The following is a 14,394-nucleotide window of genomic DNA, read 5'->3' as shown; positions in this document are numbered from 1 at the left end:
CAACTTAAAATTTTTTTAGGACAGAGAAGGATACATTATATCCATTTAATTTAAAAGGAATTAACAAAAATAATAATATTTTATATCGAAGACAGAGTTTAAAACCAAAAAAGTTTAAATTAAATTAAATTAAATTAAATATTAAATTAAATATTAAATATTATTCAGCAATTACATATAGTTTTATTGATTTTACAAGTGCAAATGTACAAAAAACCCCAGAACTTGGTGATGTAACTAATGTGCAAATTTTTTCAACAAAGAGTATAAGAATTTTCTATAGCAAAACAAATAATGTTTCATTTTTTATATTATTATAACATAAAAAAACTTTTTTTATATTTATGTGGTGTATTATGAAAATTGGATTCTTTTGTTAATTTTAATTTACAATTAATGCAAATAATGAAATACGAAGAAGCTACTTAAATTCTATTTCCAAATTGTATATTATTTGAAATGGAGTACAATGATTCAGATCATAACTGTATTACTAACGAAGAACTAGATATACCTCTCGACTTAAAATTATAAGAAAAAGATGAGGAAAGTAAAAATAATTTTATAAATATGATTGAGATGTATTAGAAGGTAATGTACTGAAATATTATAACGCATGTTATTATTTTATGAAATATAAATCTAATTATATCACTGTAAATGAAGGAATCCGTCCACCTACAGTTTTCACTGATACTGGACTTAATTCTGTGTCCCAGTCACAAATGGTGTCAAACAGGGCTGCGTACTGGCTCCAACATTGTTCAGCATGGTTTTCACTGCCATGTTAACTGATGCTTATAACGATGGTGTAGATGGTATCAGCATCAAATATAGAATGGATGGGAGCGTATTCAACCTACGTAGAGTGCAAGCTATCACCAAGGTTAAGGAGACCTTTATTCGTGACTTCCTGTTTGCTGATGACTGCGCCCTCAACTCGTCTTCAGAATCGGAGTTGCAGATCAGCACGAATAAATTTTCCGCAGCCTGTGACAATTTTGGTCCAACCATCAGTACCAAGAAGACAGAGGTCATGCATCAGCCTTCTCCTCGTGCACACTACACTGAGCCTACCATACTGGTGAATGGACAGCGTCTGCAGACAGTTGACAAATTCACATATTTAGGGAGCACTCTTTCCAGAGCCGTGACTATTGATGCAGAGGTGAAAAACCGGATCGCCAAAGCCAGCTCCGAATTTGGCAGGTTGCGCACAAACGTTTGGAGCGTAGAGGGATCACCACTGCAACGAAACTGAAGGTCTACTCTGCCATTGTATTACCAACTCTCCTTTTTGCATGTGAATCCTGGACTGTTTACCACAGGCATGCGAGACAGCTGAATCACTTCAACACAACCTGTCTCCGTCGGATATTGAGTATCAAGTGGCAAGAACAAGGTGCCAGACACAGATGTCCTCTCTCGATCCAACCAGCCATCCATCTACACCTTGCGGATGAGAGCACAGATCCGATGGGCAAGCCACATTGCTCGTATGCCAGATGAGCGGATACCTAAGCAACTGCTTTATGGTGATCTCTCCAACGGCAAAAGATCAGTCGGAGGCCAGAAGAAGCTGTTCAAAGACACATTAAAGACCACATTGAAGTCCTTTTACATCAACACCGCCACATGGGACAAACTTGCAGGGAACCGATCAACCTGGCGCGATCTCATCTTTAAGGGCTGTCAAGCATCAGAAGAAAGGCGGACTGTGGACGCCAAACAGAAACGTGAGCTGCGGAAATCAAGAGCAGCCAGTGCTTCAACATCAGATGCATCTCTGGTTTGCCCTTCATGTTCAAGAACATTCCGTGCCAAGATTGGGCTCATTAGCCACCTCAGAACTCACCGTACCCATCTTCTAGTACTTGAGTTAACTGGTCAAGGTCATCATCGCTCGCGATGGACGAACAACAACACTGAAATATTGTAATGCATGTTATTATTTTATGAAATATAAATCTAATTATATCACTGTAAATGAAGGAATCCGTCCACCTACAGTTTTCACTGATACTGGACTTAATTCTTCATTACAAAAACAATGATCGGAATATGTTGTAATAGAGAAAAAAAAGAAAGTTTAAAAGATTTTCCTATGAGAAAAAGAAGGAGAAAAGACGATGATTTATTGAAATTTCTGCAGAAATAAATTTAATTTTTGTAAATAAAATACATTTATAAGTTATAAAAAAAAAGAATTATTTCATTTATATTTTTTTGTTGGTTGTGTGAACTTCTCACTAATAAAATAATAAAATAGAACGAGTGTTATTGAAAAATAAATTGATAAAAATGATCCTGTTGTAAGTAATAATTTAGATATGTTTCAACCAGTTTCGCAAATTTTTACATTTTTAGAATTTAGATCATTTCACTTAAGTAAAGAACGTGATGAACTTTTTGCAAAAAATTGAATGTCAAATGTCAATGTATACATATGTTTTGATGAGAACTGATAACTTCGATATGAGAGGTAGAATAAAATTAATGGCCGGCACCACTTTATTTGATGATTTAAACATATGCGTTTATCCAAGACCTTTAACTAACATGTGGTGTAATATAAATTTATACACTAATGATGTTATAACAAATATTATTACTAATCAATATAATAGGATTCCATATTTAAAAAATATTTCATGAACACCATATAATTTACGTGACTCTTTAGCCAATGTGAGCTTATATATATTAATGTAGATAAAATTGCTGCAAATACAAATGCGAATGATAAAGCAACTAAAAATTGGAAAAAAATGCACGAGTAGACCTTATAAACATTAAGACATGCGAAATTTTAGATCTATTTTATATGACTTTGATAAATGGGTATGGTAAAACAATTTGGGTTACATCAGCTAGTTCTTTAAAACTTTAAGTTGCAAAGAGTAGAAAAACAAAAGTATTTGATGGGAATAGCTGCTGATAATCCTCAAAATTATGATATCCGTCTTAGTGATTTTAAGATTAAAACTAAAATTTTGAAAACAAATGATCAATTGAGTAAAGCTACAAATAACAATCTGATACAAGAAAGTAAGAAGTGTCAGTATTTTGTAAACCATATGAGTGTTGTTACAAACTCTTCTTATTAAATCCATAGCAATCAACTGTTATGATGTATTCACTGGGTGTCTTCCATCAAAAGTTTTTATATTTTTTTAAGATACAGCAAGATTTAATGTAACATATCAACACAATCATCACTTATATAAATTATTAAATTTTACTTATGTTGTGCACGTACTAATCGTGCTGTAACCCAAGAGTATTATAGACGAAAAGAAGCATCTCAAAGAAAATGAAATAAGATTTAATTTACCTGAGTTAAAAGGAAAAGGAATATCAATATCATATGCTAAAAATAATAAAATCAAGAAAATGCATGTAAATTTTATTGCAAGCAATACAACTGGTAGTCAAAGAAAGAGAAGTTCATACACACCAATTTTATTTACGCCCTCATCATCGTTAACCTTAAAAATCCCTAGATTATCTACTTCGTCATTATCATCTACACGTACATATAGAGTGTCAACTCTTACATCGTATTTAAATTTAAGTACTACACCAAGTCTTTTATCATTTTCATTTACTCGACGAAAATCATTTAGAAAGTAAAGTAAAAAAAAGGATATAAACTGCATGTTGGAAAGGTTTTTTAACAAGCGATTGTTTAACTTATTTGGGAAATAATAACAACGTTTTCCACAAAAAAATGAAAAGATGTTTCTCCAACTGATTATTACCCAAAAATAAATTTTCGAGGTGGTTGGATATGGAATACAGATGCTACCTATAAACCAGGTTAACATTTTGTAATAGCGTAGAAAAATATGAAAATTTTATATTTTTGGATAGTTTTTTTTTAACTCCAGAACATTATAAAAATGAAAAACGGAAAAATTTTACAACTGATAAATTTTTAATGTGGAAATATTTTCTTATAAAAGGCATCATATTATTAATACAATTACTTGTGTTGTTTTGTGTTTGTTTTTTTTGTTACAAAAATGTATAAAAATGTATGTTTTAAATGTAATTAATCATAATTCGACTTTAGAATATGATAAAAAATTATTAAGTTTATCTAAAATGTTTTTTCCTAGGATTAAAAATGTTTATGCACAAAAATGCAAGAACGAGAATAAAAATACTCAAATATGTTGTAGTTAAAAATATACTTAAGAAATTAATTATTTATAATATGTCATCATTTTATCAGGAATTATATCAATATGAAGATATCTATCCATATCTAACACATATTTTCCAAAACTTTTTATCAAAAGTATTCATTAAATTCAAGATCAACCATGCACTTCAAATTCAAGAATACATTTTCATCCTAAGTAAAATGTGCTTTTTCATACCTTTTCTTGTAAAATTTTCTATGACAGATATAAATTTTCTTTTTCTTCTTCTTCAAAGTCTTTATATCAAACACGACGTCTGGCAACTTGTAAATCACGCTAATTTATACATTCAGAAAAAAATGAATATTTACAAAAGTGGTTCAAACTTTCATGACAAAGTATTCATCAATATATATCTCTTCGTCCTTTTCATTAACAAATGGTACTTCTACATTTTCGTTTCCGATTTTATATACTATGTATTTAAATACATTAAATTCATAGCAAAATTAAATATTTGGAATGGAATTTTTACATTCAAAAAAAGTTACAATCTATTTATACAACTTATTTATCCATAAAGACAAAAATTCTATTTATTTGATAAAAAAATATAAAATAATATAGAAATTAAAAAAGACATAAGATAAGATTTTTTTACATTAATAAATTAGAAAATACTCATTTTATATGCATGAAAAACATTTGAACTTATTATCAAAGAGACTATTAAATAAATCAAGAAACAATTTTTACACAAAAAATAATTATAATTGTTTCTGCTTAGTGCATCATAAAAAATTTCCTAATACAATATGAGATTCTACAACTTTCTGGTTATTTGGTGATTTTCTTTGGAGAGGAAATAGTGTTCATTGGTTTACAAAATATAAAAGAAATAACTCACCGTAATCAACTATTATTACCCAAAGTTATAGTTATATGATGTCAAAGAAACTATTAAAAAACAAAACAAACAATTTATATGCGATAAATGATAACAATTCAGTCTACATGGTCAAATACCCGAAGCTCATAATAGGAAATTTCGTGAAGCAAAATGTGATTTAAAGATCTTTGGTTGTATGATGATTTTCGTTGAAGGAGACACATTTTAAATTGGTTTCAAAACCAACATGAAATATCTCAACGCAAAAGTGATCATGTTGATGTTTGCAGTAATTTGTAGTCGTTTTTTTAAGACATGACTCAGCGCAATATCATTTAAAAAGTGGATTTAAATGATATTGCGTTGAGTTATTTAAAAATTTGATTGAAATGATATTGCTTTTTTGTTTCTTATCACTGACTCCATCAATAACGATCCCCTGGTTTTTTTACTATAAATTTTATTATGACTATTTTAAAATATAATACAAAGTGCATATACAATGTGCCCTCCCGGCTATTACCATATTAAAATGGTGACTCCTTCACTTGGGACACAGGACGTACGGTTATACATTGTATGGATTGTATTGTAGAACAACCACAGTGCTCAAACCTATAAAGGTGAGCTTTGCATATCGCAAACACGGTGAACGTCCCCATATGAGACTCTCTACACAATCCGACAGTGCTCAAACTATGCACGTGCAGTGAGCGTAATATACAAAGTGTATATACAATGTGCCCTCCCGGCTATCACCATATTGAGATGGTGACTCATGCATACTATGTATATATTGTGGTTTTGAGAAAAACTCACAAAACTACAGATTTATCCCAACAAGCCTGTTTCTGTTATTGCTCACTCTTCAGGGGATTTAATGAATAAAATATTTAATGCAAAAAATATTCCTACATGATGGCGGAAGTTAGTGTATTAATCAAGGTGTATAGTTAAAAGTTATAAGACGGAAGTTAGCGTATTAAATAAGGTATATAGTTACAAATTACATAGGAGTGCTTTGGATCTATGGCGACAAGAGCAAACAAGTTCGTTTGTTTATTTAGGGATAATTTGGATTGTTGGTAGAGGATGAAGAGCTTTTCTTTGAGGCAAAGATTGCATCTTTTATTAGTGCTGTCGTATGGTTTGCTGTGTGTGATGATTTTTCATGAGAGGTCGTGGTCAATGTGGCTGTCTTTAAGGGTCCAAATGTGCTTACTGAGTTTGGTCGAGATTCGTAGTTTTTGGTGGCGGAAAGAGACAGTGTGATTTCTATGTTTAGTCTTAAATTCGTTTTCTGTAAGTCCAATGTACGTCTCATTTTTTTGTGGCGAAAAGGAAATCCACAAAGAAAACAACTCAATTCGACTTAGTAAATTGCTTCCAGTATCACCTACGCATGAACTTTCAAAATATCTTAATACATTCTCTATATATTAGTCAAAAATTCACCTCACACTATCAAAAATGCCATCAAATTTCTCACCAACGTTGACAAAATTAAACTACAACCAGATGAGACCATGATATCCTAAGACGTGACCTCACTCTTCACATCCGTACCACTAGAAATAGCCAAAAATATAACAAACGAACGACAACTTTTGGCAAGCTACAATTCAACCAGACAAAAATAACATCCTAAACTTACTCAACAGTAACCTCTCCTCTTAATTCTCCTTCCAAAACACATACTACAGACAAATTTCAGGCACACCAATGGGGTCACCACTATCCACTTTCTTTGCAAAGCTGTCATACAACACCTCGAAACACAAGCAGTCACAAACAACACAAACATCAAACTATAGAAAAGATATGTCGAGGCAATTTTTGCCATAGTCAAGAAAGACAAAGCTTAGAGCGCGCGATATCAAGATTGGTGGGCAAATGACCGATCATTATGTGTGATTTCATAGCTCAGTTGGTCCGAGCACTGTACCGGCACCGCAGAGGTCATGGGTTCCAATCCCGTAAAGTCACCTGAATTTTTTAGATTCATGAGACAATTGCCTAAATTGTCCAGCAAAGTGCGAAGATCGTATCTTCATTTAATTTGAAATACCGCACTGCATATAACATTCTTAATACCTTAACATGCTGACATTCTACTTCTGAAGAAATTGACACAAGGGCAAACAATACCTCAAGAATTTCCAAATAATTTATATGATTTGAAGCTACAAAGTGCGTCCAGTTACCCCTAGCAAATATATACCGTTTAGGGAGCAGCCCCTCCCTGTCACCGACGCATCTGTTGTTAGGGATATGCTAGGTTCATTGTGAGTAATTTGCATGTAAGTCGTTCATGTTGATGACCGCCACTATTGTAAATCATGTATCGCCTCTAAAGACGGGGTCGTTGTCTTGTAAAAGTCAAACTATTTACCCGGTCTAACTTAAGGCATCAATTTTATCCATTTCCAGCCAGCTATAATGCAACTGAACGTACATTACGCCCGGGAGATTCGAAGTTACTTTGTTCAAAAGTTAGGACACATCCCTTATTTTTGACTGAGAAGCTTGTAGCAGCTCATCACATATGCGTTTTATCTTCTCATTTCGTTTCGTCGTCACAGATATTCGCATAAGAACTGAGTAGAGTCGGAAACCCAAAAAGGAAATTACTTGTGAGGGAATTTGAAACTGGCTTAACCGGATGTACGTAAAACCCCACTTCACTAAATAAACAGATGGAACCTCAATTATTCCAAACACATGAAGCATATGTGTCTGATATCAGTCAAGTATCATCATAAAATTCAACCGAAATATGTCCTTTTTGACATAAATTTGAAAAAACAGGTTTGAGGAGTTTTGTAAATTATCGTGGGCAGACGGTTAGGCCGTTACGAATACAGACAAGTTTATATAGTTGCCCTCTCCACCAAAATTTGAGAAATTTTTGATATGCTGGGTGAATAGGTACGGAATAGTAATTATCTTTGAAATCGACGGATGCCATGAAACAATTTAGTTTCATGAGCCTAATAGCTGACCAAACACACTCCATTCCAAAATGGTTATATCTGACATGCCGGTTTAAGGATTTCAGATTAAGAATCATGCGAAAAGAACCGTCTTTTTTGGGGCAAGTGAAAATCGGCGATACAAATTCCCCTGATTCGGGGTGAGAAATCTGCGAAACACCTTTTTTTACGTAATTTGTTTATTTCGAAATCAATATTGTTCATTTCAACCTCGGCAGCTGTATTTGCTTGGGTGAAGCTTTTTAAATCGGAATTTTGTTTAATTAAATTTTTTCCGGACACTGTCTCTAAGATTTCGTCATCAGAGGTGAGTGTTTCCCATGCGCTTAAAAAATTTGATATGTTGCCAGCCTAATAGTTTTCCGAGCTTTTATTTAAATACGCTATTAGCGTGGGTAAAAAAAGAAGAATACTGGTTTACCTGTAAAGTCTTAAAATTTCTTAATTCAATGTTTCCTACTTGCGATCGTTCATTGTGTCAGATCATTTGTTCCCGAATTGGTTCCTCTTCGACGGATAGGGGGTGTTGCCTTGTTGACGGGATGAAAAAAGGACGCCATCGTCGTTTTCCTTGTTTAGAATGTTGTTGCCAAATGGTGTTATTAGAGCTTGTTGTCGCTTTTCCAATCTTGTTGGATGTGCAAATGTGATCAATTTTGGTTTTCAGCTTATATCCAAACAAATATTTCGTAATGAGAACATGCAATGTGCATAAAGTACTAAATTCTCGATGGACATTGGGACGTATAGCGTCACGTTGTTGTTGAGACAATTCAAAATTTACATGTCCCAGGATCGCTATGATATCAGCGTTCATACGAACAAGATTATCAATATTCAGTTCGCTGCTGTAATTGCGGGCAACCAACAGTTCATTGGTTGTTTGTGCTGCTATATGACCGACAATCGTCAGGGCTGATTGAATTGCACTTAATTGTAAATCACGCCCTCTAGCTGTGCGGTCTAATTTTCCCCAAATTTCAGAGTTTACCTTAGGTACAATAAGGCGATCCCAGGTTCTTACGCCTAAAATATTTAGCCTGTTTTTCCTTCAATTGCTCGTCTTTCAGCTTATTCGGCCAACGCTGATTGATAATTGTGGCGAGCTTCTCGTTGACGATTGGGAAGTTTTCTCAGTTTCGTCTAGAGTCTGCGAAATGTCTTCCAGCAACGGGTCCACTGCTAGTTGTTCTGCTTCAGAATTGCGCTTGGTCGAAGGTTCTTCGTTTTGTGCCAACAAAACTTCACAATCTGCGTCATGCCCTGATTCAGGGATTAAAGCACTTGCTTTCCTCTTACGAGTAGATTCTGCTGTAGAGGATACTGACGTTTGCTGCATTAGCTTGAGTGATTCACTCATTGCAGTCATTGCTTCACTCATCCTACAAAGGGCGGTTACCACATTCAAATTCTTTGATGTGTCTTGCACTTCTTCGCTTTCTTCCATCATGTTATCTTGTTCATCGTGTTCTGCAAAACCCAGGAGTGCTGCTTCATCTCTGACATCATCTCTTGTCGTATACTCTTCACTTTTATAAGCTATAATTCAAAAAATTGGTAGTATAGTGTGGAAAAGGACTTTTTGTAACTGATTGCTGTGAAATCTACGCTCGAACCTATCTTGATATCACGCGCTTTATCTCACACGACTTCGTAATGACGTAGAACAGTGACGAAATAGAATTTAAGGCTATGAATACACAATTATGTTTTTAATACTTCAGTGAAAAGTAATTTAGTGAGTCGTCTCTTTCTCTTTTCAGTTCCTATTAGCAATATAAGGGCAGAATTTAATTCAATAATACAGCTTTCACCTCAATAACAAATTTCACACCCATATTTAATACCAGTTGCTACTGGATTTTTCCAATCTGAGTATAAACAACTGGTGTTGTTTACACAAGAATGATGAAGTGAATGTACACATGTAAAAGTAAAGGAGTAAAACCAAAGGAATCAAACAAATTTTGTGTACATAAATGCTAGAAGTTTAACAGTTTTCAGAAGTTTCAAACTTATTAAAGTGTATCTAATTCATATTACAAAAAGAATTGAAAAGTAAAAATTTGAAAAAAAAACTTGGAAAAGTGACACTGCGATATGCAAAGTTGAATGATTGAAATGTTGAAATACGATAAAAAAATACCAAAAAACATATCATGTTTGTTTTTTAAAAATACTTTATAATTAACTATAAACATGATGGGGAGGTTGACAATATTGTTCTGCAAAGTGATCATTTCAGCGGAAATAGGTTAATTGGCATTCATGTTTTTGGTGTCAGGTGTCAGTCCACTCAGCCGCTCCACTCAATTAACCGTACTCGTAGCCAAATCTGAAATTCCCTAATCTTTGTTGTCTGACTACAAAAAGAACGGCATTACAAAAATTACGGTATGGACATTTGTCTTAAATTTAATGACATTGGACATATAATGTGTAGGCTGCACCTTACGCGTACTCCCACTTCATTAGATTTCCGTTAAACAGGCATATTACATGTTCAAGATAATCATGAAGGGATGAAATAAAGTAATTAAATTTCTGATTCAAATTTATTATCTCGACAAAAGTTTGCAAACAAAGTCCATTATGAAACTTATGACAGCATAAAGGCAATTTTACATGTATTTCTTGAAATAGTGCATGGTTACTTTGTATAGAATGTGATTGAATATTCGATAAAATTATTTGACATTTATTGACTGTGAACTTCACTAGCTATTCTAAGTAATTTTCTTGATGGGTTAAACATGATGAAACAAAGTTAGAGTATGCTAAGTTTTAACATATTGAAAGATTCAACATTACTTATAATTGGAACAGTTTGAGAAATGCTATCAAGAAAGTAATAACAAAACGTCACACCCAATACAGTGAAAGGGACAGAAATTTTATTCAGGGTGGGAAAGACACTCTCAAAATATCAGTTACATATATATTAGGCACTGTTTGATGTCACAGTCATTTTCAAGGTGAAAATATAAAGAAACTTCTCCGCGATTTAGCTAGTGTTCATAACAAAAAATATTTCCAGTTAAAATGTTAAGAAAAATATTTCTACATTAAAGTGAAATCGTAATAATAGCAAACTTTAACCTAAGCCAGTTAATTGCGCAAGCTAAGTTACATATAATAAGTGCTTTCGTAGGGAGTGTTACGCTATCTGTCTATAAGACTAAAAGTTTGGTTTTGCTACGATTGTATACCTTTTTATATAAAAGACAAATAAGTCGTTTCCATATGTCCTAGAACTTAGAAAACCTATCTTTTTTGCACCCTTAATTCATAAAGGCTTAGGTACATGGTCATTTTACTGAACAGTAATGTATGTCATAGCTCTATTTTGCAATCTTAAATAATTTCTTAAGTTAGACTTTTATTTGTGTTCATTGGCGTAGCCAGCCTGCAAATTTGGTCCTGTTATGCAACATTTTTATGTGTTTACTTACTGCTAAAAGAAAAGATTTCTAAAAAAATAAACATAATTATGTGAATTTTACAAAACATTACCAAATTTGCGATATGGCTGCGCTGCTCTTTGTGTACATCTATATTGCATGTTTTTGTACATATTGCATATAATGCATGCATATACGCTCTTCCTAACCATTTTTGGCATTGCTACGCAACAACTGATATAAAAAATTAGGTCTGTTTGCAGCAGAAGTTAGCAAAGCTGCTTGTAACTTATGCACATTGCAAATTCACATTTCCTTAGGGGAGTCGAATTTCAATACTTGATTTTAGGTAATATAATTCATTAAAAATTAACACTGCGTAATCGTAATAGCTGAAATTTTTGTAAGATTGATAAACTCTGTTACAATAAAATGGAAGTTATGTACACAATGATAACTTTCAATTGGTATAGTAATTTTTCAAAAAGCATTTAAAATAGTTCTTACCTGATTTCACCACTAATCGAAGTTTTTTCTGATAACGAAGTACATGTTGAATAGTTGTTGTGCTTCCAGTCTTAGGAATTCTGTTGAAAAATGCAGTTCGTGGGTGTAATTCTTCACAACTCTGGATTTTTTATTTGTTATGTGCCACACTGAGTAAATCATCTCTAAAACGTTTAGATTGTAAGAGATTAATAAAATGTTTACAGAAACTCCTATATTTATTGAGAAGCGTTCATTCGAAATCAAATTCATTTGCCTATTACTAGGTTGTATCAAATGAATTTAGCAAAATTTAGACTTCGAAGAGCTCCAAAACAATGATGTTGTCAAACATTCACACACAAAATTGTCTTAATGTATCTTAAAAAAACCCCTCTTGGAGTCATTTGAAGACACGACAGGTCATTTTCATGTTTGCTAGAGTACTGTCAAACTCCAATTTTTTTGTAAATATCTGTTGAGATTTTTATTTAATGTTTTTTTATTCAAACTTTATAACGGTTATTGGTATAACCATTATGATTATTCATTTCAAATACAAACAAAAGTAGAAACAGAAGTAATCTTTATTCATATATTTAACGAATATGCTTTTGGCCAGTTCTTTTTCAGGCTCAATTATAGAATATCCTATAACCTAAACTGCCAAACTTTAGTGTTAGGATATGGTCATACATGTTGGTGGAACAAGTATGTAGCAGGTTATTTAAAAACTGCTTCTCTGTTTACGTACTTGTTATTAGGGGCGTTTGATGCACTGCCAGAGTATTTAAAGAATGTGTCGTTATGGCTTTCGACAGAACACTGTTATACATGAAATAGTTTCTTGAAATAATTTGTAGAAGGCTCCATAGACAGATATGATATCTATTGTCGTAATTTGGCAATAACCCTACTTTTGTGAAGGTCAGCCTAAAAGTTCATAGTATTAATAATAGGAGTCAAATTTTTGAATGAAATACTAAATTTTAGGTCTCTTTGTGTAATCTGAAAAGAACCAGGGGCTTCATTGATATTGGCAACTGGAATTAAGCATTTATTGCAATATTTTCCTTAACAAATTTTTCAAACATAACTACTAAAACTACCAAAGGCAACATTGTTAATATGGGATGCCAGCACAAATGCTACCATAAACAATATGGTAAAGAAAGTAAAAAACATCCCAATACTTACCTAATTTGAAGAAGTTAATACTGAAACCATAAAGTGTAAATATTTTTGCACTATTCGCACGTATTTCTTAACTGAATTGAATTTATTACATTATGGCTGTTAAATAGATTTTAACCGCCCTACCCACAAACACACATATTTATTTACAATATATGTAAGGCGATATCATACCTTTCTACGATTGACACTCTTAGTTCCCGATTCACAGCTACAAACAGAAAATCTTGGACTATATTTTATCGCGTGAAGTATGCATTTCTGTATACTCTAATTGCTTTCCTATATAAACTAACTAAGACAATAGACGTAAAGGATTAAGTGGCTCAAAATTATGATAATTAAACATAAGACTTCGGACTATGATCACAGTCAAGTAGCATACTATTTGAGTTTGACGATATATTTTTATATTTAAGATTAGAATAATGAACAAATTTGACTTGCTATCTAAAATAATTACCAAAGTCGTTGTTTTAATCTTACTGACATGAAGAGCATTATATGCCTTAATGCACACATACATCGTTTTTTAAAAAATCCCGAGGTCCACAACCAGAATCGAAAAATAGTGTCATGGATGTTGCTATATATGGATGCTGTTTTTTTTAATAACATAAAATTTGTGCCTTTTTTGCATTTTCGTGGGAGATTGTAGTAGATCTATCTAGGGAAACAGGAGTGCGTTAAACAGATATGGAGTAAACAAGAAAACATGTGGAACTTCAGGATTGTGTCTTTATATCGGTCATGCTAAAAGACAATGCTGTGTTCTTATTATATGAATTTCTTATTGTCCGATTTAGTGGAACATTTCGCTGTAATAATAATTTATTTTTTTAATGAAGTAATTGCTTTTAAAACATGCAACTTTAAAGAAGCAGGATGAAAGTGGTAAAAACTTGCACTTTTTCTCACAGTTTTAAATGAACCTCAAGGAGCAAAAGTTTATCAGAGAACACTTTAACAACCTCGTCTACAATATAAATGGATTACAAGACAAAAATTACAAAAGGAGATAGCTTATTTAAGATTGGACCAAGTAAACCCATAAAAAACATGTCCTTCTTGAAGAAATAGTCAATTTCATGGATTCCCAGCCAAAAGCATGTAAAGAAAGCTCATAACTGAAACGAAGAAATCTAAAAGACCACTTTTTTTAACTCTCGTATGACCATAATATGAAATTCCACTTTTTTTTGAAAACATAAAATCTACTCAGACCACTCTTTGTATTATCAGCATACTGTTGTGTAAGCGCACACTCGTCTTTGACCGTCGCA

Source organism: Xenia sp. Carnegie-2017, unplaced genomic scaffold (genome assembly GCF_021976095.1).
Source record: "Xenia sp. Carnegie-2017 unplaced genomic scaffold, XeniaSp_v1 HiC_scaffold_6, whole genome shotgun sequence".
Classification (NCBI taxonomy): domain Eukaryota; kingdom Metazoa; phylum Cnidaria; class Anthozoa; order Malacalcyonacea; family Xeniidae; genus Xenia; species Xenia sp. Carnegie-2017.
This window is presented reverse-complemented; position numbering follows the sequence as displayed.